Here is a 22086-nt window from a genome sequence, read left to right as displayed (position 1 = left end):
CTTTATTCATTTATTTTGCTGTGCCGGGTCTTAGTTGCGGCACATGGGATCTTCAGTCTTCATTGTAGTATAGAGGATCCTTTTTTAAAAATTATTTTTTAGTTGCAGCCTGCACTCTGAGTTGAGGCATGTGGGATCTAGCTCCCTGACCAGAGATCGAACCTGGGTCCCATGCATTGGGAGTGTAGAGTCTTAGCCACTGGACCACCAAGGAAGTCCCTGTCATGGCTTTGTGAGTGTGTCATGGCTTTGTGTGTTAAGTCACTTCAATCGTGTCCGACTCTTTGTGACCCTATGGACTATAGCCCACCAGGCTCCTCTGTCCATGGGATTCTCTAGGCAAGAATACTGGAAGGGTTGCCATGCCCTCCTCCAGGGGATCTTCCCATCAGGGATGGAACCCACGTCCCTTATGTCTCCTGCATTGGCAGGTGAGTTCTTTACCACTAGTGCCACCTCTTCAGGTAAAGGCAAAGGCTGGATAATTCCTAAGGGAGCTGGGGGTGGGATCTCTGGGACCAGGGAAGAGGAGGGCACTGCAGATAGGAAGGAGCCCCAGGAAGCCTGGTTCCTTTTCCTAAGCAGGAGGTGCGGTGGGTGGACCCAGCAGTACCAGGTCACCTCACATTTGGTTATACCCCTGCTTAGCATCCCACCTACTTTTTCTCTCACTGAGAATCCTTAATGCTGGAGCTGGAAAAGACAGTTCAGGGCATAGGACCTCATCTGTAAATGAACAAACCCCCTTTGCAGTGTTCCTTGTTCTTCATTCCTCTCCATTTGCTCTCACTAACAAGACTTAACTATGCTGAATCATTAGAAAGCTAAGTGGTAAGTACACAATAACGTTTTAATAAAGGCACCGAATGGTGTTAAGAGCTGATAATGACTTCATGTGTTTTTCCTTCTAGTGTTATTTACATTTTATATTAGAAAGCTGTTTAACACTCTTAACAGCAACAACAAAACAAATTCAAGTCAACAAAACAAAAACAGATGCCTGCCCCAGGTTGCATCAGATGAGAGCAGAAGAGAGTAGAAGGCATTCTGCAGAGGGGAGTAAGAGCTTCTCACATTTCACCCTCCGAACCCAGGATGCTGCCCCCTTGCTCTTCTATGAATGCAGCTGACCCTGGACATACAAATTACCACATGAACTAAGCTGATGGATGTATGATCCAATTAGGAGGAAGGGGCAGGGGGCAGAGAAGAGTGATGAAGAGGACACCTAAGAAACACAAGACATGAGTGATGACAATCCCTCACTCTTTCCTAATATTGGGATTTGAAATTGTTTCACAAGCAATGTAAGGAATGTAATGTTACTTGCATATCAGAGATTTAGATCCATGATTCGAGGTCGGAGTCCCTGGGAATCATCAAAAGATGGGCCCCCTATTTTCAGTGCTGACACTAATAAGCCGAGACCCACATTCCCACAGCAGGTTGACTGTGTTCTCCAGGCTTCTGGCTCGACTTCCTCCTCCAACAGTGTAGAACACTTGCACCATACAGAAGCGCAGTCACCGGGACAGACAAGCTGAAATCCAGCTCACGCTCAGCTCACCAAGTCTTGACCCATGGGCCAGTCTACACGGTTCCAGAGAAAAGAGTACCTCTTCTTTTTTCAGTGGTCTGACCAAAGAAGGGTCTGTTCCCGATCTGAACAAAGGACTACATAGGTTAGGAGCCTCTAACTACTTCTTGTCTCCCTGGAACCTACAAAAGAATAAATTGATGTCTTTAGAAATAAATAAGCAACTCCTAGGGGCCTCTTCCAGGGTCCATGTCAGACCATACCAAACAAAACACAGTGCTGAATTTAAAAGAATACTGTAAAGGGGAGTCTCCCATGTCTTTCCAAGTCATTTGAATGAGTGTCCACTATTACCCCATCTATTCAACATTGTACTGGAAGCCCTGAACAGGGCAAGAAGGCAAGAAAAAGAAATAAAATGTTTAAAAATTATACGGCAACAAGTAAATCTATTTGTAGTTACATAGAAAAAAATGAACAAATTATTAGAATTAAAAATAAATTCATCAGAGTCACTGGCTACAAGGTCAATATACAAAAATCATATTTCTATATACAACAAAGATTGAAAATGAAAACTATTTAAATACCATTTATGATAGTATCAAAAATATAAATACCTAGGAGTAATTCTAACAACAAGAAAATGTGCCCAATCTCTGTGTTAAAAACTGTAAAGAATTTCTGAGAGAAGAACTAAATAAATAGATATTCCAACATAAATGAGGGAGAGTAATCTATATGGTGGCAACATTTCTATATTCTACTGGAAATGACAAAATATTAGTTCTAATTAAGACTATGAAATATTAAGTATGTATATTGTAATTCCTAGAGCAATCACTAAAATAGATACAAAGAGATACAATTTTAAAACAATAGAAAATTAAAAGGGAATACTAAAAAGTATTTAAATAATCTAAAACAAGGCAGAAAACGGGAAATAATGGAACGGAAAACAGAACAAAAAGAAAACAACAAAATTTTAAAATAACTTAAATCCAGACATATCAATAACTACACTATTAAATGTAAATGACCTAAACCATGCGTCAGCAAACTTTTTCCATTAAGTGCAAGATAGTAAATATTTGAGAACTTCTATAGTCTCTGCTGTACCTCTGCTTTGGTAGGGGAAAAATAGCCAGAGAAAAGATATAAACAAATGAGCATAGCTATGTTTCAATAAAACTTTATTTACAAAAAACTTTTAATACAAAAGCAAGATTTCACCCACAGGTATAGTTTGCTGGCTCCTGGTCTAAACATATCAATAACAAGATATCTGCAAAGTGGATTAAAAAACAAGACCAAACTATATGCTGTCTATAAAACAAAACAAAAACACATAAACACACCCTGTCTTCAATATAAAGATATAAGTAGATTAAAAATAAAAGAATAGAAGGAAATGCACTGCTTAAATACTAACCAAGAGAAGGCTGGAGTGGCTGGGTTAGTATCACAAAGTGGACTTCAGAGCAACAAAAATTACTAGGAATAAAAAGGGACATTTTGTTGAAAGTCAATTCTCCAAAGGCTCCAACATTGTCAATATCTTGTGAGCAGAAGCAAAGACTGTCTTGGATCTGCAGTATCTTTTCAAGGATGTTTGTACAGTCAACAGCACTGGAAATAGAAACAGAGCTTCCCCTCTCAGCAAGAGGCTGGTTTGTTTTCATTCTAGTATAATTGCAACCCACTCCAGCGTTCTTGCCTGGAGAATCCCAGGGACGGGGGAGCCTGGTGGGCTGCCGTCTAAAGGGTCACACAGAGTTGGACATGACTGAAGTGACTTAGCAGCATAATAAGGATATCTCCCTTTGGATCAAAGGTCAGGAGTCTGCTGCCCATTATGAGATTTGAGTTCCCTAATCCAGATCCCCTGCTGTGATGCAACCCTGCTGGGTACTGCTGCTATCTGGTCCCCTTTGCATCATTCAGTGGGAAATGGGGCTCAAGGTAATGGTATAAAAGCTGAAACTGTGGCTCCTGGGTGTGTGTGTGTGTGTGTGTGTGTGTAGGGGTATAAAAGCTGAAACTGTGGCTCCTGGGAGATGGGTGTGTGTGCACATGCGCACGCTCCATCACTCAAGTCACATCCTCAGTCATGTCTGACTCTTTGCGACCCCATGGACTGTAGCCCACCAGGCTCCTCAGTCCATGGAATTCTCTAGGCAAGAATACTGGAGCGAGTTGCCATTTCCTACTTCAAGGGGTCTTCCGACTCAGGAAAGTCCCACGTCTCTTACATCTCCTGCATTGGCAGGTGGATTCTTTACCACTGTGCCACCTGGGAAGGTCTGCTTTAGTGGCTAGTTAAGTCCTGTGACATTGACCAAGGAGCCTGGGTCTTCTGCTAGTTCCTGTGAACCTGTAGCAGGGTAACTTGTTTGCAAGCAGGGGAAAACCTTAGACCCTTCACTCTCCTTGCAAATGACAAAAGGGTCACCATGATAACACAGCCTTTCTAGTTCAGTTCAGTTCAGTCGCTCAATCGTGTCTCGTTGCGACCCCATAGGCTGCAGCACGCCAGGCCTCCCTGTCCATCACCAGCTCCCGTTTACTCAAGCTCATGTCCATTGAGTCAGTGATGCCATCTAACCATCTCATCCTCTGTTGTCCCCTTCTCCTCCTGCCTTCAATCCCAGCATCAGGGTCTTTCCAAATGAGTCAGCTCTTTGCATCAGGTGGCCAAAGTATTGGAGTTTCAGCTTCAACATCAGTCCTTCAGCCTTTCTAAATGTACAGCTAAATGTCAGGTGTATGCACCTGAGAACAGAGCTTCAAGATGCCTGCAGCAAAAACTAGGATAGAACTGAAAGGAGAAATGGACAGCTCCACAACAAGAGCTGGAGAGTTCAACACCCATCTCTCAGTAATCACTAGAACAAACAGAAAATCAGTAAGGACCCAGAACTTAAGAATAACTTTATTCAGCCAACCTGACTGGTACTTGTAGACTATTTCACCTAATACATTCTTCCAGAAGAATATTCACCAAAAGAGACCATATTTGGGGTCATAAAACAAACCTTGAGAAAGTTAAAAGAAGTAAAATCATACAAAATACATCCTATGACCAAAATGGAATTCAGAAATCAATAAGCGAAAGATAACTGGAAATTTTCCAAACTTAAAAATGAACCAGCAGAACTTCTGATTTCAGCTCTTCTAGGGACACGTCTTAAGAGGCACCCCATACTTTGGTGGATTTTACTTCCAAGAGACCCACCAAGGTTTCAGGCAGGGGGAGGGGAAAAGTAACCATTTGAAACACAGTTTTCCATAACAAAGGCCGGCCCCTTGTGGGAAATTTCCAGTCTCGTCTAATTTAAAGAAATGCAATTAGCCAACTCCAGCCCCCTTGAGCCTTGCAGTCTCAGGTAAGGGGACGGGAAACAACACAAACGAAAAAAAAAGGCCAAGAACTGCTTCTGAAGGTCACAGGCCAAATACTAAGACCCACTGAAAAACTGAGATTATATTATTAGATAACACCTCACCTTCCCTCACACCTTACCACCACATCAACAGGACTCCATTAGATGAAAACAAGGAATTACAATTAAAGAGCTAGCTGCAAACAGACTCTACTTAAGCTTCTAGGGGAATTCCCTAGTCGTCCAGTTATTAGGACTTTGCACTTTCACTGCCATGGCCGGGGTTCAATTCCTAACTGGGGACTAAGATCCCACAAGCCATGTGGTGCGGCTAAAAAAAAAAAAAAAAAAGTTCTTTGGAAATCCAAAGACAACAGAGAAACATAAAAAAATTAAGGAAACTAGAGGGAACACCTGGTACCTACAGCTAAAGCAAACATTAAACACAGGCCAACTCCTGGTCATATTAACGTAAAACTTAGCACAAAAAGCCTAGTCACCTCTGTTCCTATTAGCTGATTATCTGGCTTTCAACAAAAATTACAAGGCATGCTAAAAGACAAGAAAAGAATACAGTGGGAAGAGACAAGCATCAGAAGCTGACTCAGATATGACACAGCTTGGAATTATCAGACTGGGAATCTAAAATAATTACAATGAATAAGTTAGTGGGTAAAGGAAAAAGTAGATTCAAGAACAGGTGAGCAATAAGCATGAGCGTGTACATGCTCAGTCATGTCTAACCCTTTGTGACCCTATGGACTACAGCCCATCAGGCTCCTCTGTCCATGGGATTTTCCAGGTGAGAATACTGGAGTGGGTTGACATTTCCTGCTCCAGGGGATCCTCCTGATCCAGGGATTGAACCCAAGTCTCCTGCATTGGCAGTCAGATTCTTTTACCACTGAGCCACCAGGGAAACCTAGGTAATAAGCACACAATATGTATATGTAGAGAAAGAAATATCCCCTGTTGACCATTTTTAAAAGGTTCCAGATGGGGTATTGTGTTTTAACCAAATTTTAAGATAACTGAGGCAACTGTAGAGCGAACAACACTTGCTACAACTATGCAGATTTTATAAATGTGCAACATAGGAATTTGTTTTACCTGAGGAAAAAAAAAATTTTAACTCTGTTGTTGTATATTCACTTTAGCAACAAAATAAAATAAAGACATCATAAATGGAATAAGCAAGACACAGACTGGGAGAATATATTCATAATACATGTGCCTAATAAAAGACTCATATCCAGAAAACATAAAGCATTCCCAGAAATTGTAGAGAAAAGACAGACGAACTCATTAAAAAATAGAAGATCTGAATAATCATTTCACAAAAATAAGTAACCCAAAAGGCCAATAAGTTAGTTAAGGGGCTCCACATCATTATTCATTAGAGAAAAAAGTGAAAACCACAAAGAAATATTGCTACATACTCACCAAGAATTTTTTTTTTCAAATGTTGGCAAGGATGTGAAATAACTGTCATATATCAATTCAACCTTTGAGGGAAACTGCTAGGCAGTGTCTATTAAAACTAAACATACACCTATCCCATGACATAAAATTTGCACTCATTCTTATATACCCAACAAGATTGTGTGCATTTTTTCACCAAAAGACCATAGGAATGTTCACTCGAAGCTTCAGTCATAACAACCAAAAACTGAAAACCAAAATGCCTATCAATGATGGAATGGACAAACTGTTGTATGCCTCATGTAATATTGGGTTGGCCAAAAGTTTGTTAGCGTTTTTCCATAACTACCCATCAGTAAACAAATTACTGATATATGCTATACCATGGATGAATCTTACAAACATTGTTGGGTGAAAGAAACCAGTCTGAAAAAGGCACACTACTTGACTGCAATCATATGAAGTTTAAGAACAGGAAAAGCTAATATATAGTAATAAAGTCAGGATGGCTCCTTCTGGGGTGAGAAGTATTGACTGGGAAGGGGCAGGTGGAAACCTAGGGTAATGAAAAATATCCTATATCTCGATCTGGGAGCTGATTATACGTGTAAAAGCTCACCCAGCTGTTCTCTTAAGATCTGTTCAGTGTGAAAGCTACATCTCAATTAGAAAAAAAAGGGGGAAGAAAGATGAGGAATGAAAGAGAAAAGAAAGGAAATGAAGGAGAGGATGAAAGGAAGAGAGAGAGGGAATGAAGAAAATGAGAGAGAAATGAATATGATCTCCGGAGGGGCTTACTCAAAAACACCTTATGGGATATGTACTGTTATCTGCATCTTAAAGATGGGACGAGGTTTGCTGACGAGTTCAGTGTAACAGAGCGGGTGTGTGAGGTTGAAACCCAAGTGTGTATGACGCAAAAGCCTTTTTTTCCCCACTTACTATCTCAACTCACCTCCTCCTAGAAAAGTGACCCCAAGAAATACCTCCCTGCATCGATCATTTCTTCCTGGGAAGCATGTCTATCTCATCACCTTCGGCCTTAGTTGGGCGTGAACCCTTCTGTCTCCCACCCACAACTGTGAGGCTGCTCCAGAGGGTGGTGACACACCCATTCGTTTTTAAACTTCTTCCAGGGCTTAATTGCCCGGCTCAGTTAACTTTTGCTGGAGCGGGGCAGGAGTTGCCGCTGGACAGTTGGCTGCGGTCAGCCCTTTATTTCGCAGGCCTGCAAGGCTGCGGATGGCGTTTCTTTTCGATGAGGAAACCAGTGAGAGCAGTGTAGCCTTGAGCCCTGTTGAAGCGGAGGTCGCCAGCTCCACGTTCCTCACACAGAAACTCGGATTCCGCGACTGTTTGCCGCAAGCCGCTGACTATCTTCCATGCGCACGTCAGGCGGAAGCAGGTGCGCGGGGCCCGCCTCTTTCCGCCTCTTATTGCAGGTGGCCCGGCCCCGCCCGGCTCACCTGCGCGCGCAACCCCGCCCTAGCGCGCGGCTCTGCGCCGGTAGTGCCGGCCGGCACGCATTTATACGGCGCTATTTTGGTCTTGCGTTCTGATTGGCCGGCCGCGGGTGAGGACACGCTCGCGCGCCGCGGGGCGGGGCCGAGACCCGGGAGGAGGGGCGCTTCCGGCGGCCTGGCGGTCTGAGGAGCCTGCGGGCTCCGGCGTCCCGAGGCCCTGACCTTCTGCAGAGGGGCGCTGTAGCCGCAATAGCCGCTCTGCGATCTGTTGGTTGGGCTACGTTTTTAATGAGCCTGTGTGACCGAAAGGGGCTGCTAAGAACCGAACTAACCACGCTTTGGAGAGGGAGTTGCTCAATGGCCTGACACTTAGAAGCCACATGGCAGAAACTGCGAGAACCTTGCAGAAACTGCGAGAACCTTGCCAGAGTGTCATTTCCTGTGTGGAAGCGCTTGTCAGCTCCCTCTGCAGACCTGTCTTTCTGCCAGTCTAACCTGGCCCTTCGCTGAACCAGCCCTGTGAGGCCGCTCGCCCCCTGGAGCCTTCGCCCGACTGTGGCCTTTCTCTTGACTGTGGCCTTCCTCTCTTCCCTCCTTGCTGTGGTTTACCCTTTTCTGAAACCAGAGGAACAAAACACTCCTTAGACATCTCAAGAGGATCTTATTTCTACTTCTTTCCCACATCGTGATCAGAGCCCCGTCTGACTGTCCCTGCTTTCTGGCTCTCCATCAGTCAGGTGTACTACTGCTCTGAGTTTCAAGGCTCTTTCAGTTTTTTAGGTGACAGGCAAGTTTGAGCTTCTTTGGTGAGAGTTATTGAATAACTACAAAGTGTGATTCATGGAAACTCCTATCATACCTGAACAGATAAGCAAAAAGGACCGTTTGAAGCCACCACTCCCTATTGGATGGGAACTTAGCTTGAAAGGGATTCTGTTTAGGAGTTCTGTTTCCTAAATTTTGTAATCACAAATATTACCTCTGGTTGCAAAACCCCTGAACGCCTCTTGAGGTTTCCTGAGCTCGCAGCCTTGAACATATTTGCATTTAGATATGTAGAAAGAGGGGCTTCCCTGGTGGCTCAGATGGTAAAGAATCTGCCTGCAGTGCTCAAGACCTGGGTTGGATTCCTGGGTTGGAAAGATTCCCTGGAGAAGGGAATTTAACGCACTCCAGTATTGCCTGGAGAATTCCATAGAGAAGCCTGGTGGGCTACAATCCATGGGGTCACAAAGAGTCAGACATGACTGAGCAACTAACACATGTAGAAAGAATATAACTTAGCAACTATTGAGCACATCAGTAAAAATTATCATTCATTATTTTTAATGGTCCAGGCTTTGTAAATGCTTAATAGACATTTCCTTTAATGCTTAACAAAATCCACACGACTTAGATACCATTATTATTCCATTTTACAGAAAGGGAAACTAAGGCCCAGAGGGATTGAATAACTAGACTGAAGTCATATAATATGATGTCAGCGCTCGGATTTATCCCCGTGGTGGTCTGACTCCAGTGTTTGTGCCGTTAAGTACTGAGCTCTGTAATCTCTTTCTTCCTTGTCTTAATAAATTGAAAATTCAGCTTTCTCTGGCCCAAGAAGAGTTGAGCTCAGTCAGTAAGTGTCATAATTTCTCAGGAAGATATTTGTCCTGCTGCTGGCTTAAGAAACGGATTGCTAGGAAGGGAAAATGGTGATGGTGCCAGGGGTCTTAACATTCTCCACTTCTGAACAACAGACCATATTCAACCTGCAGTACAAAGTTTTGGAAAAGATTTTGAATTCTGCTGTGCCGGTTGATATGGAGACTGGACTGTTTACAGAGCAGCCTCAGTTAGATCCACTTGGTTAGGAACCAAGAAGCAAACTGGTCTTAACGGTGGCTTTCAAGCATTTTTCTACACTTCCCCCCCACAGAGCTACCAGAAATTGATGGAAATTCCAAATACAAGTCATGCAGTGGCTCCAAGGCTCCAAATCCCCAGCCCATCACCCTCCTTCTCTGTCTAATGTTGTCGGAGTTTCCAGACTTCTCTGAAACTCATTTTCCTTATCTGCTGCAAGTGAGATCTGTGAAGTTCCCTGGATTAGTGTGTGGTGTATATAGATTCTAAAAAGTGTTCTCCTTCTTGCCCTTTTTCTTGGCTGTTGAAGAAAGAAAGTACCCAACTATGACGATTATCCATTTATTGTTCCTTTTACAGAGCTACATTGGCAATACTAAATTCCATAGGTAATAATTTACGTTAAGACCACTTATTTTCATCTATAGCTTTAAAAATCCTTATTGAAACGTCAGCAACATCATTTCCAAATAGTGGCTTCAGCTTTAATTGTGTCTGTTGTTCATTGAACAAATAGTTACTAAAAATCTATTAGGTATAAGACATCAGTTATCCTTTAATAGAGTTTTCTGAAAACATTTCGACAAAATAGCCTGGTTCACAAGCAGACATTAGGGAAATAGACTATTTTTTAGCAATAAAACTCTGTTCTTTCTTACTGGTCCCACACTTCAACTCTGACCTTAATTCTTATTGAAAATGATTTGGTCTGACAAGACAAAAAAGAAAAACAAACACAAAAAGCTAAGAACAGGAACAACCAGGCAGTAATAAAAAATTAAAGGCATTATTTAAAAAATACAATGCAAGGGATGTTTTTCCCCTTAAAGCCATTCATTTTTGTTGATTGGTCTTGCGTTAATCGATTAACAGATTGTTTTCATCACTGCTAATCAGGCAAAGAGAACGTTTTAAGTCTTCTTTTCAACTATAAAGTTATAAAATGTGCTTTGTTGCTCAGTGAGGTGGCCCTGGATATTACTACAAAAATGCAAACTTTGCAAACAATTACGCATCCAAACATGTTGTAGGTAAACTGAGCCTCCAGAAACTTGCAAAGCATTATGTCAATTAAATTTGAATATAAGTGGAGTTACTTTTTCCCAATTCAGAAGTGTGTGTCTTAGGTAACATGTACTTAATACCCAAATAGTTCTTTGGATTATTTGATTCAGTCAATTGAACAACCAATTCAGTAGAAAATAAATGAGATAAACCTACATTTTTAGGCCACATTAACCTATAGTTTTAGACTTAGAAATCTTTAATAGAACTTGTGTCTTGGAGTAAGAAATTAATATACAATTATATATGATATGAGAAATTAATATTTACCATAAATTATAAAATTAGCTATTGAAAATTACTGATAATAACTGAAGTTATTAGCTGCAAAAATGTAGTAATATGAACTGACCCTGTAATGTTATAGATGCCAGATGCCAATATTGCTTAGTATAATGGTTTTGATTCATCCTTTTAATGCCTTTCATTGCCAGCAAGAGAACTGAGGGTGTGATTGGCTTAGATTATTTTTTGCTCCAGTAAAGTACTCCTTTTGAAAACCTGCCTGTTCCCTAACTCTTTACTGTTGCCTCAACACAGTATCTTCTGTTGACAAAACTAAGGAACCAAACAGCAGCAGGTAATGAAAGTGCCCTCAACAATTGCAAAGCAAGTGAACACAGCCTGCAGCCTGGAATCTGACCCTAGGAGAATCTACATTTTAAATGGCCCATTTGAAGCATTCATTCACTCCTTCATTTAACAAATAATTCTGGATCTCTTTCTCTGTCCCAAACATACAAATAAATGTGAATCAGTCATGGTGACTGCTGTAACTGGCTCACAATGTAAAGGAGGTGAGAGATGAGCAAGCAAATAAAGCAGCTGAGAGCTGATTTCTACCACAGAAGAATTTAAGTATGTGTGCAGGAGCATACAGTTGGAGAAGGCTATGGGGATTGTAGGCAGCACCAAGCTCAAGGGCTCAGGCTGTGGGAGTTCTGGGAGATGAAGGCAGAGCATGACATCTTAAGAGCCACACTAAAGCATTTGATCACCAATCTGCAGGTCACCTGGAGTCCAGAGGAATTAGGATGTCAGAGAAGCTGCCGGAGAAGGCGATGGCACCCCACTCCAGTACTCTTGCCTGGAAAATCCCACAGACGGAGGAGCCTGGTAGGCTACAGTCCATGGGGTCGCTAAGAGTCGGACATGACTGAGTGACTTCACTTTCATGCACTGGAGAAGGAAATGGCAACCCACTCCAGTATTCTTGCCTGGAGAATCCCAGGGACGGTGGAGCCTGGTGGGCTGCCGTCTATGGGGTCGCACAGAGTCGGACACGACTGAAGCGACTTAGCAGCAGCAGCAGCAGCAGCAGAGAAGCTGCTTCCTGTAGTCTGTGGACTGGCTTTCCGTGCCATACCAAAGGAAGAAAAATGGAGGACTAGAATCGGGGTTAGGCTCTCCTGAGTGGTTTCACTGCCCCTACTATGTGCCTTGGTAAGGCATTTTACTATCTCTGCTTTACCCAGAATTAGAACTTCAGCTGAATTTGTGGGTTGTAGGGAAATTATTTTGCCAGATATCATTCCTTGTTCTTTTTTAGTAAACAAATGGTCCCAGAAGCCTGGGGTCTAATTGCCACATGTAATACATATAGTCTTACACAATGTTTAGAGTTGGACTTGTGTCGATAATCTGCAAGGTTAAGGATTTTTTACTGACATTACTCACTTTACTGTGAAACACATGATAAGCTTCTTTGCTTTATTTGGGAGTTTATAGTAATGGCCCGTTCAAGGTCCTAGGCAGCGAGTTTGCATTACAGAATGCCGCAGTCACTAAAGGGCCACATTTAACGTAAACACAATCGATAAGATGAAGGCTGAGTGTTCCTGCCAAAAGAATCAGTAGATCACAAGAAATGCACACAGTGGAATGAGCCCCTGAAGGTCAGTTTAGAGGTGCATCTGAGCTTCAAAAGGTGCTGGATACTGATTCTATAATGGCTGTGTTTAGAGATTGTGTAACTCAGATTCCATCAGAATGAAATACAGAAATGTTCCTGGCCATTCACTGTGTCTTGCACTGGGGAATCTTGATTATTCCCTTGACAGTAAAACTAAGGAATTATATTTGTTGGATCTAGGCAAGATGGTTCGTGATGGAAGCCTTATTTACAGCAGGAATCTTAAAAATGCCTGGAATGCAAGATAAACCCTTCTCTGGATAACATCAGGAATCATTAGATGCTTTCACATAGACCTTGGTCACAAGCCCCTTCTTCAAACTCACTTCTGGTGACAGAGATCACTAGCTGAAACATTGTGATCATTGCTATGGGAATCTTGACTAAAGGGAGATAGAAAGATAGATAGAGAGATAGATAGGGCAGCTTTGCCAGGTGCATGAAAAGTTTAGGTTGGAAGGAGCTGTTTCATGCCACTGGGGATAGATTGTCAAGATGGGCAGACTTTAAAAAAGCCTGATGTCTAGCTGTTGTGTAGACATTTCCCAGGTGTTCTCCCCAAAATGGAAATTTCCAAGGGAGAGTCAGTGGCATACATTCTAGACCTGGCTACATAACAGCTCGCTTGTTAACAGTAGTGTTTCTTTCAGAGTAATTACTCAATTAAGGTATTTTCTTTTTATTATTATTTTTAACACCGAAAACATTTTGTGTTGGGGAATGGCCAATTAACAATATCATGATAATTTCAGGTGAACAGTGAAGGGATTCAGCTATATGTATACAGGTATCCATTTCAATTAAGGTATTTTCAAACTAGGTATTCAGGACTGAAATTTCCGGTAACAGGGTGGGTAATCAAATCTGAAAACACTCTAACTAGAAAACACCTAAAAATACTAGATAGGATACAGTACAAAAAAACTCTTTAATTGCATATTTAAAGTAGCAAGACCTACTGATAGTCTCAGTAACCTAGGGGTTTGGGGATATTGGGAAGTCCTACGTTATCCCTGTAGATAAAATTTGCATGAAGTTTGCTGGTGAAAAGTCAACGATAAACTCAGAATTTCTGAGGTCACCTTCTTAAGCTGACCCATGTTGCTGATACTGCTGATGTACCAATATGAGGTATGTACAATCCATCTCATTCTTATTCTAAAAACGAAGCAAAGCCTTCCCCCCCTTAATAGTTTCACTTCATAGCCCTTGGGATCAGTTGCTCACACAAAGGTGTACTGAACAGGGTAGTGGCCTGACAGAGTCAGGAGACTGGTTTTATACAAACAAATTGAGGCAATAAGTAGATATATTGAGGACAACGAGAGTCAGGTCCTCAGTGTTGAAGAGTTACAGATACGGAAAGGGAAGGAGCTAGAACGAACCATGTTGTATCACATTGGAATTGGCGGTATTACTATGTACTGAAGGTTTTCAGTATATGCGTGTGTGTTTGTACACATACATTTTTTACTTCTTACTATTAAGAGAGTCTAAATCAACGAGACCCCAGTAGTAATGAGTACACTTAGCACCAAAATCTTGGTTTCTACGGCCCGTTATTTACTGAAAGCAACCAGGGCTCCTGGGCTGAGTCAGGGAAAGTATAAGATGAACCTGGAACATCATATTGGCCTAGAAAGTAAGGAAGCATGATAGGTAGACAGATAGGAGAGACAACTCAAACTCATAGGCATATGCCAACCAATCTAGATTATCTAGATGCAATGATAGAACTAGAAAACCACCTTTTGGTAACCACTATAGCAATAATTAATTTAAACAGGAAATGTCAATGAATGCTAATCTAAGTGAATAAAAGTTTGGTGGGCAATGAGTTATTTGCATAATCTCAAACAAAGAGAAAATAAGGAAGTTAATGATGGAAAACCTGAAAGATAGCACCTGAATCATGTGATCAGAGTTAACCTCATTGGTGGGTTACAGTGCAGACATGCCAAGTCCAAAAACCATACCGTGCACAACCAATCCTGAAAATGGCACAGAAATTGCCTTAAGAAATTATGAAGATACCATTCTTAAGATAGCAATTTTGTGAGGAACATGTGCTTTACCACGAAGGACAAGAAGGGCCTCAAGAAGATGCAGGCCAATAATGCCAAAGCTGTGAGTGTGGATGCCTTGGTAGCTGTCAAGGTGCTTGTGAAGTCCAAGGAAGCAAGCCCAAGATCTCACAGGGCATCAGCCATAAGTTCAGTTGACCTGCCTACACTGCGCTTCCAAGCTCTGGAAGCATGCTAGTGCCTGCAGCCCCAAGGGTCTCAAGCTCTGCTGGCCAAGGGCCAAGACCAAGACTCAGATTGGCCAAGCTCCAGCTCCAGCTCTGACTCCAGCTCAACTCAAGCCTCCTAAACCTGGCCATGCCCCATAAAGGTCTCCACATGCCAGGGTGAGGAAAGAAGGACTAGTGTCTTCCTGGGCTGCTGTCCACATGAGGCTGGCGTCCTCCTGTGCTATTTGCACAAATAAATCCAAGGCAGGAGCTGTCCAAAAAAATTAGTATCAATAATGGGACAAAGAAAATCACATGTCACCTGATAAGATGCAGTAAGAACATGAATCACTTCTGTGAGATTCCTACCAAAAATGCCTAATCTGAATCTAATTATGAGAATATATCAGACACTCCCAAACTGAGGAACATTTTACAAATTAACTGGCTTATAACCTTCACAATGTCGTTGTTTTGAGAGACAAGGAGAGACTGAGCAACGATTCTAGGCTGAAGGAGATGAAAGAAACCTGACAACTAAATGAAATGCCTCATCTTGGCTTGTATCATTTGTCTGCAAAGAACACCGTTTGGACGCCTGGTAAAGCTTGAATGGGGTTGGTGGTAGTTGTAATGTTCCGGCATTGAATGCCTGGTCTTGATGGTTACATCGTGGTTGTGTAGAAGACGGTCCTTGTTTGTAGGCCTTCTACACTAAAGTTTTTCGGGGTAAGAGGATATCATGCCTATAGCTTACTCTCAAGTTGTTTAAGAACTAACAAGTTCTTTGAATTATTCTTGCAACATTTTTGTGTTTTTGAAATTATTAAAACCACAGAAAAATCCAAGGACTTCAGGCATGCTAGGGCTAATATGTTTGTACCACAATTACAAGTGTGTGTTCACTAAACATTTAGTAGGTGCCCACAAGATGCACTGCAGTCTCTCTAGTCACCCTTGCTGAGCCAGCTGTGCCCAACTTGGGAAAAAGAAAGGATTCTGAAAAGTTGGGCCTGACAGCACAAATTAGCTTCTTGAGGTCAAGTGCCTGTTGAAGTCAGCATCTGCAACACAGTGAACACAACCCCTCATTCTTTCCCTTGAAGCCTCCTTACAGTTAGGAGCCATCTTGAATCAGAAAATGCTTAAATAAAGGCTCTCATTGCTTACTGCTCAAGATTAATGTCATCTTCACATTGGAAATATACCCATGTTTTATGTACCCCTCCCCCAAGAAAAATAACATAAAGTTAAGAATTAAAAAACTGGCACAGGACCTTTACAAGGGGCCATGAAAGTGTGGGGCCTGAAACTCACGTCCCGTTTTCTCTGTAAAGCCATCTTTGTTTCCACACAAACCAGGCAGACCCACCTATGCTTCAGAGTCAAGAGGTAAACTCGACTCAGGGACTTCCTCTGTGCTAGAGTCTTATTTTTTTTTTATTCATTCATTGCCACAAAGTGTGCAGGATCTTAGTTCCCCAACCAGGGATCAAACCCATGCCCCTGCAGTGGAAGCACAGGGTCTTAACCACTGGACCACCAGGGAAGTCCCTGTGGTAGCATCTTTTAAATCTAGTGAATCAAGGTTCTCCTAGGACTTCTCTCTCCAGATAAACCTAAGCTTTGATTTGAACTGCTCCCTTTGGCACCCTCTTGGTATCAAGAGAATGACCATACCCACACGCGAAGAAGACTTGTTCAGTGGAATGCCAGAGTTCTAATGGGTTTGTATACCAGGCGAATCCTTTTATTTGGGGGTCAGGCTTCAAGAGAATGACTGTGGACTTAACCGTACGATTTGTGTAGTCATTCTGGAGAATGTCACAAGGCAGTTAAGCTGAGTAACCATTTACTGCAGCGTTTTCCTCACCTATACCATAAAAGGAGTGTCACGTACATGTAATGAAACCTGTCAAATACCCAGGCATATATGGTTCTGCACTAGATTCTTTGGCCCCTTCTCAACAGGGAATCCCTAAGCTTTCGTTTCACCTGACTCTCCATGACACCACCCCACCTCCTATGGAGTCTCAGGGCCCCGTCATTAGAGTCACTGTGATCCTCATTTAGCTCCTTACTGTTCACAGGTCAAGGTTCTGACTCCTTGGTTGCACAAGGCCCCTCATGTCAACCTCCATGGTGCCTTTCCAGCCTCCCCTTCCCTTGGCCCCATAACCTCCCCCACTCCGCCAACCTGGATGCTCTCCCGAAAAAGACCACCGCCTTTCATGCCCACCTCTTTGCCTTTACATCCTTCTTTCACTGCCTGAGGTGCCCTCTCCCTTTCATGTCTGCTCAGTCCTGAAGAAACAGCCTGTCTTAGTCTGCTCAGGCCCTATAACAAACTACCACAGACAGGGTGGTTTATAGAGGACAGAAATGTATTTCTCACAGCTCTGTGGGCTGGCAGCCCAAGGTCAAGCACCAGCGTGGTTGGTGGCTGGTGGGAGCCCTCTTCCTGGTTCACAGCTGACACCTTCTAGCTGTGTCCTCATGCGGTGGAAGGGGGGAGGGGTGGCTCCAGAGTCTTTTTAATAAGGGCCCTGATCCTCATCATAAGAGCGCTTGCCTTATGATCTAGTTCAGTTCGGTCGCTCAGTTGTGTCCAACTCTTTGCAACCCCATGGACTGCAGCACGCCAGGTTTGCCTGTCTATCACCAGCTCCTGGAGCTTGCTCAAACTCATGTCCATCAAGTCGGTGATGCCATCCAACCATCTCATCCTCTGCCACCCTCTTCTCCTCCTGCCTTCAACCTTTTCCAGCATCAGGATCTTTTCCAATGAGTCAGCTCTTCACATCAGGTGGCCAAAGTATTGGAGCTTCAGCTTCAGCATCTGTCCTTCCAGTGAATATTCAGGACTGATTTCCTTTAGGATGGATTGGTTGAATCTCCTTGCAGTCCAAGGGACTCTCAAGACTCTTCTTCTCCAACACCACAGTTCAAAAGCATCAGTTCTTCAGTGCTCAGCTTTCTTTATAGTCCAACTCTCACATCCATACATGACTACTGGAAAAACCATAGCCTCGACCAGACGGACCTTTGTTGGCAAAGTAATGTCTCTGCTTTTTAATATGCTGTCTAGGTTGGTCACAGCTTTTCCTCCAAAGAGCAAGCGTCTTTTAATTTCATGGCTGCAATCACCATCTGCAGTGATTTTGGAGCCCCCAAAAGTAAAGTCTGCCACTGTTTCCACTGTTTCCCCATCTATTTGCCATGAAGTGATGGGACCGGATGCCATGATCTTAGTTTTCTGAATGTTGAGTTTTAAGCCAACTTTTTCACTCTCCTCTCTCACTTTCATCAAGAGGCTCTTTAGTTCTTCTTCACTTTCTGCCATAAAGTTGGTGTCATCTGCATATCTGAGATTATTGATATTTCTCCCAGCAATCTTGATTCCAGTTTGTGCTTCATCCAGCCTGGCATTTTGCAGGATGTACTCTGCATAAAAGTTGAATAAGCAGGGTGACAATATACAGACTTGAAGTACTCCCTTCTCAATTTGGAACCAGTTGTTCCATGTCCGGTTCTAACAGTTGCTTCTTGACCTGCATACAGATTTTCCAGGAGCCAAGTCAGGTGGTCTGGTATTCCCATCTCTTAAAGAGTTTTCCACAGTTTGTTGTGATCCACACAGTCAAAGGCTTTGGCATAGTCAATAAAGCAGAAGTATATGTTTTTCTGGAACTCTCTTGCTTTTTTGATGATCCAGTGGATGTTGGCACTTTGATCTCTGGTTCCTCTGCCTTTTCTAAATCCAGCTTGAACATCTGGAAGTTTATAATTCACATACTGTTGAAGCCTGACTTGGAGAATTTTGAGCATTACTTTGCAGCATGTGAGATGAGTGCAGTTGTGCGGTAGCTTGAGCATTCTTTGGCATTGCCTTTCTTTGGGATTGGAATGAAAACTGACCTTTTCCAGTCCCGTGGCCACTGCTGAAATTTCCAAATTTGTTGGCATATTGAGTGCAGCACTTTCACAGCATAATCTTTTAGGATTTGAAATAGCTCAACTGGAATTCCATCACCTCCACTAGCTTTGTTCGTAGTGATGCTTCCTAAGGCCCACTTGACTTCGCATTCCAGGATGTCTGGCTCTAGGTGAGTGATCACACCATCGTGGTTATCTGGATCATGAAGATCTTTTTTGTATAGTTCATCTTGCCACCTCTCCTTAACAACTTCTGTTTCTGTTAGATCCATACCATTTCTGTCCTTTATTGTGACCATATTTGCATGAAATGTTCCCTTGGTATCTCTAATTTTCTTGAAGAGATCTCTAGTCTTTCCCATTCTATTGTTTTCCTCTATTTCTTTGCATTGATCACTGAAGAAGGCTTTCTTATCTCTCCTTGCTATTCTAAGTGCCTCCCAAAAGTCCCACCTCCTGATACCACCATCATTGGGGGTTTGAACATATGAATTTGGGGGGAATACAGACCACAGTGCAACCTTAGCGTCACCTCCCCTGTCATAAGAGAGTCAGCTAAACCCTCATATGCTTCTGGAGCACGAAGCGTGTTATTCTTGCTTGACCTTCGTCACCTTCAATTTAAGAATACATTCTTTGTCAGTTGTCCACAGTGACCTTGAAACAGCCAGAGGCAGGGACCACATCTTGCCCATCTCTGTAGACTCAACACCCTCACACCATGCCATGCCTATGGTTGCCACACCATGCCATGCCTATGGTTGCAACAACCTGCAGCTGTTAATAGCATCAGCAAGTATTCTATTTACTGACTGCTTCTTCTCTGCCAGGTTGAACCAATACCTGCAGCTGTTAAAATGCCTATGTGACCCAAGGAGGGAGGGAGGTGCCCCTGGAAGACCCCCTCCCTCCATGAATGAGGTTGAGATGACTACATTGTCACCTTGGACTGAGACCTGGGATCCGGAGGTCCTTGGTGGGAGGGCTCCAGGCTGGCAAACTTTGGTCAGCCAGAGGCCACTGTGGGAGCCACCTGAGGGGGGGGGGGCGTGATCGCTGAGAGGGGGCTTCTCAGGAGGGTGGGGCAAGTGTGGAGCAAGGAGATCAGGCAATAGGGGATGGGGGTCTCCAGCGAGTGCCAGGGGAAAGAGGAGACCCTGGATGTGGCCTTATGTCTCTCCTCTCCAAAACTGGGAAACATCTTGGCATGTTGGCTAAATCCTTGAAAGAACAGATGAAGAATGGGAGTAGGGGCTTCCCTGATGGCCCAGTGGTTAAGTGTCTGCCTTGCAATGCAGAGGACACTGGTTCCATCCCCGATGTGGGAAGACTCTACATGCCATGGAGCAACTAAGCCCGTGGGGCCACGACTACTGAAGCCCGCGTGCCAAGAGCCCGTGCTCCCCAATAAGAGAAGCCACCACAATGAGAAGCCCATGCACCACAACTAGGCAGTAGCCCCCACTCACCATGACTAGAGAAAGCCTGTGAGCAGCAACTAAGCCCAGCGCAGCCAAAAATAAATAAGATTATAAAAAAAAAGAAAAAAAAAAACTGGAGTAGCATTGATGCCTTAGTAACGGCCATGTAAAAAATCATCATTCATCCGAGGCAAACACAACCTCAGCCAACTGGCCTCAAGATTGTTTGTTCTGCCCTATTAAAGAGAAGGGGAGGAGGGGGAAAAAATATAAGGATTAAAAAGTGCCAGAGATTGTAGAAAATAAATCATGGCTGTTTAGATTCTGCCCATTTCATCAACATTCCCAGTTGCTCTTCCAGAGAGGTCTGGCCTAACTGGAGCTTGACATTGCCTGATACCTTCCATTTATCGCTTGGTTTATCTCTAGAAGGAAATATTTGGGCCAAGTGAGCTCCACACATTCTGTTGCAAGCACCTCAGGGGCTGCACTCAGCACAGCCCTGGCTCCAGTGGAGCATGTATGGCTTAGCCAGGCCTGGAGATGACCAGCTCTAGAAAACCCGACACAAGGGAATCCGGATCCTGGAGCTGGTTGCACCTCGGGTTCGAGTATCCCCTGGTACACTGTGGCTGAAATAGAGTCTGCTATATGGTGACGTTTCAGTGTAAGGATAGGCTTGTTCAGCATATTTTAAAGTATTGTTTCCCACCAATGAATCAGTCCTGAGTTCCTTGAGTCCTTTCCCTGCTGATGCCCAGGAACAGGGACAATCTCAGCTCTTCTTAGGCCCCGGAAGCAAGTCCCCCCGTCCTCTTGTCAAGGCCAAGCCATTCTCCCATCCATCTGAGCATCGTGGGCTACTCTGCACCCTGAGGACCACACGTGAAAAGAAGGGGGCTCCTGCCTCAGTTGGGAGCCCTCTGTTTGGGGACAAGTTGGACCAAGGCTCAGAAATAAACAGGAGACAGAGCATTCCTTTGGGTCAGCTAATAACAACAGCAACAATATCAGCAAGTATTCTATCTACAGACTGCTCGTGCTCCTGTGGGGTTGGTGTTATTATCCTCACTTCCCAAACCCACCTAGTCTCCCACCTGCTGAATGGCAATGGCAGAGTTTGGTTTGCAAGCTCCTAGCCTCTTCCACCCTTCCATGCCACCCCAACACCCCCCAGGATAGCTGGCAGGCAGATCCTATCCTTGAACAAGGATTAGTGGCTGAACATGGTAAGGATTCACCAGGTCACCTATTGCCTTATGGAGGACCTGGAGTATCTTTATTCTCATCAGCATGCAATCTCACTACCCAGGATCCATCTCAACCCCTCATGCACCAGGAAACCTCCCTGATTCTCCCCGGGTCCACTGAATGACCCCCTCTTAAGTGCTCTCTAAGAAGTGAAAGTGAAAGTGTTAGTCACTCAGTCGTGTCTGACTCTTTGCATCCCCATGGGCTGCAGCCCGCCAGGCTCCTCTGTCCATGGACTTCTCCAGGCAAGAATACTGGAGTGGGTTGCCATTTCCTTCTCCAGGGGATCTCCCCAACCCAGGGATTGAACCTGGGTCTCCCACATTGTAGGCAGATTCTTTACTGTCTGAGCCATCACGGAAGCCGTCTCTAGTACCCCAAATACTCAAGGAGAGACATGCAGACAGCAGCCTGGGCACCCGCAGGCAGAAACGCGGAACTTCAGACCCTGCCTGGGTGACCCCAGCGCACCTAGGCTCTCTGTGACCTGTGTCTTCCTCGCAGGTAGTAACGGCCTCGTGTGGTTCCAGAGGTTTTTCTTAGGTGACACCTTTGTCTTTCTGGAGAGATAATAAGTGGAATGATGGCTCGCTCCAGTCACTGAAGACTGTCTAC

At 43.7% G+C, this 22086-nt stretch overlaps 2 long non-coding RNA genes across 2 annotated transcripts in view; one reads left to right on the top strand and one right to left on the bottom strand.

Moving 5' to 3' along the window:
* LOC145521514 (uncharacterized) overlaps positions 1–16040 on the top strand; it is a 23097-nt gene extending 7057 nt beyond the window's left edge. Inside the window, exon 2 of the long non-coding RNA XR_014065430.1 lies at positions 11727–16040. This is a non-coding gene — a long non-coding RNA (uncharacterized LOC145521514). The remainder of the gene's footprint in view (positions 1–11726) is intronic.
* LOC145521513 (uncharacterized) lies at positions 833–22086 on the bottom strand. Its single transcript, XR_014065429.1, has 3 exons — positions 21943–22086; positions 7298–8420; positions 833–1719 (listed from the first exon to the last, which is right to left on the bottom strand). It is a non-coding gene; the product is annotated as an uncharacterized LOC145521513 (long non-coding RNA).

The sequence above is a fragment of the Giraffa tippelskirchi genome, chromosome 9, assembly GCF_054371585.1.
Source record: "Giraffa tippelskirchi isolate mGirTip1 chromosome 9, T2T-mGirTip1v1.2.pri, whole genome shotgun sequence".
NCBI classification, from domain to species: domain Eukaryota; kingdom Metazoa; phylum Chordata; class Mammalia; order Artiodactyla; family Giraffidae; genus Giraffa; species Giraffa tippelskirchi.
Note: the sequence above shows the minus strand (reverse complement) of the source record. Positions and strands in the feature narration are given on the sequence as shown.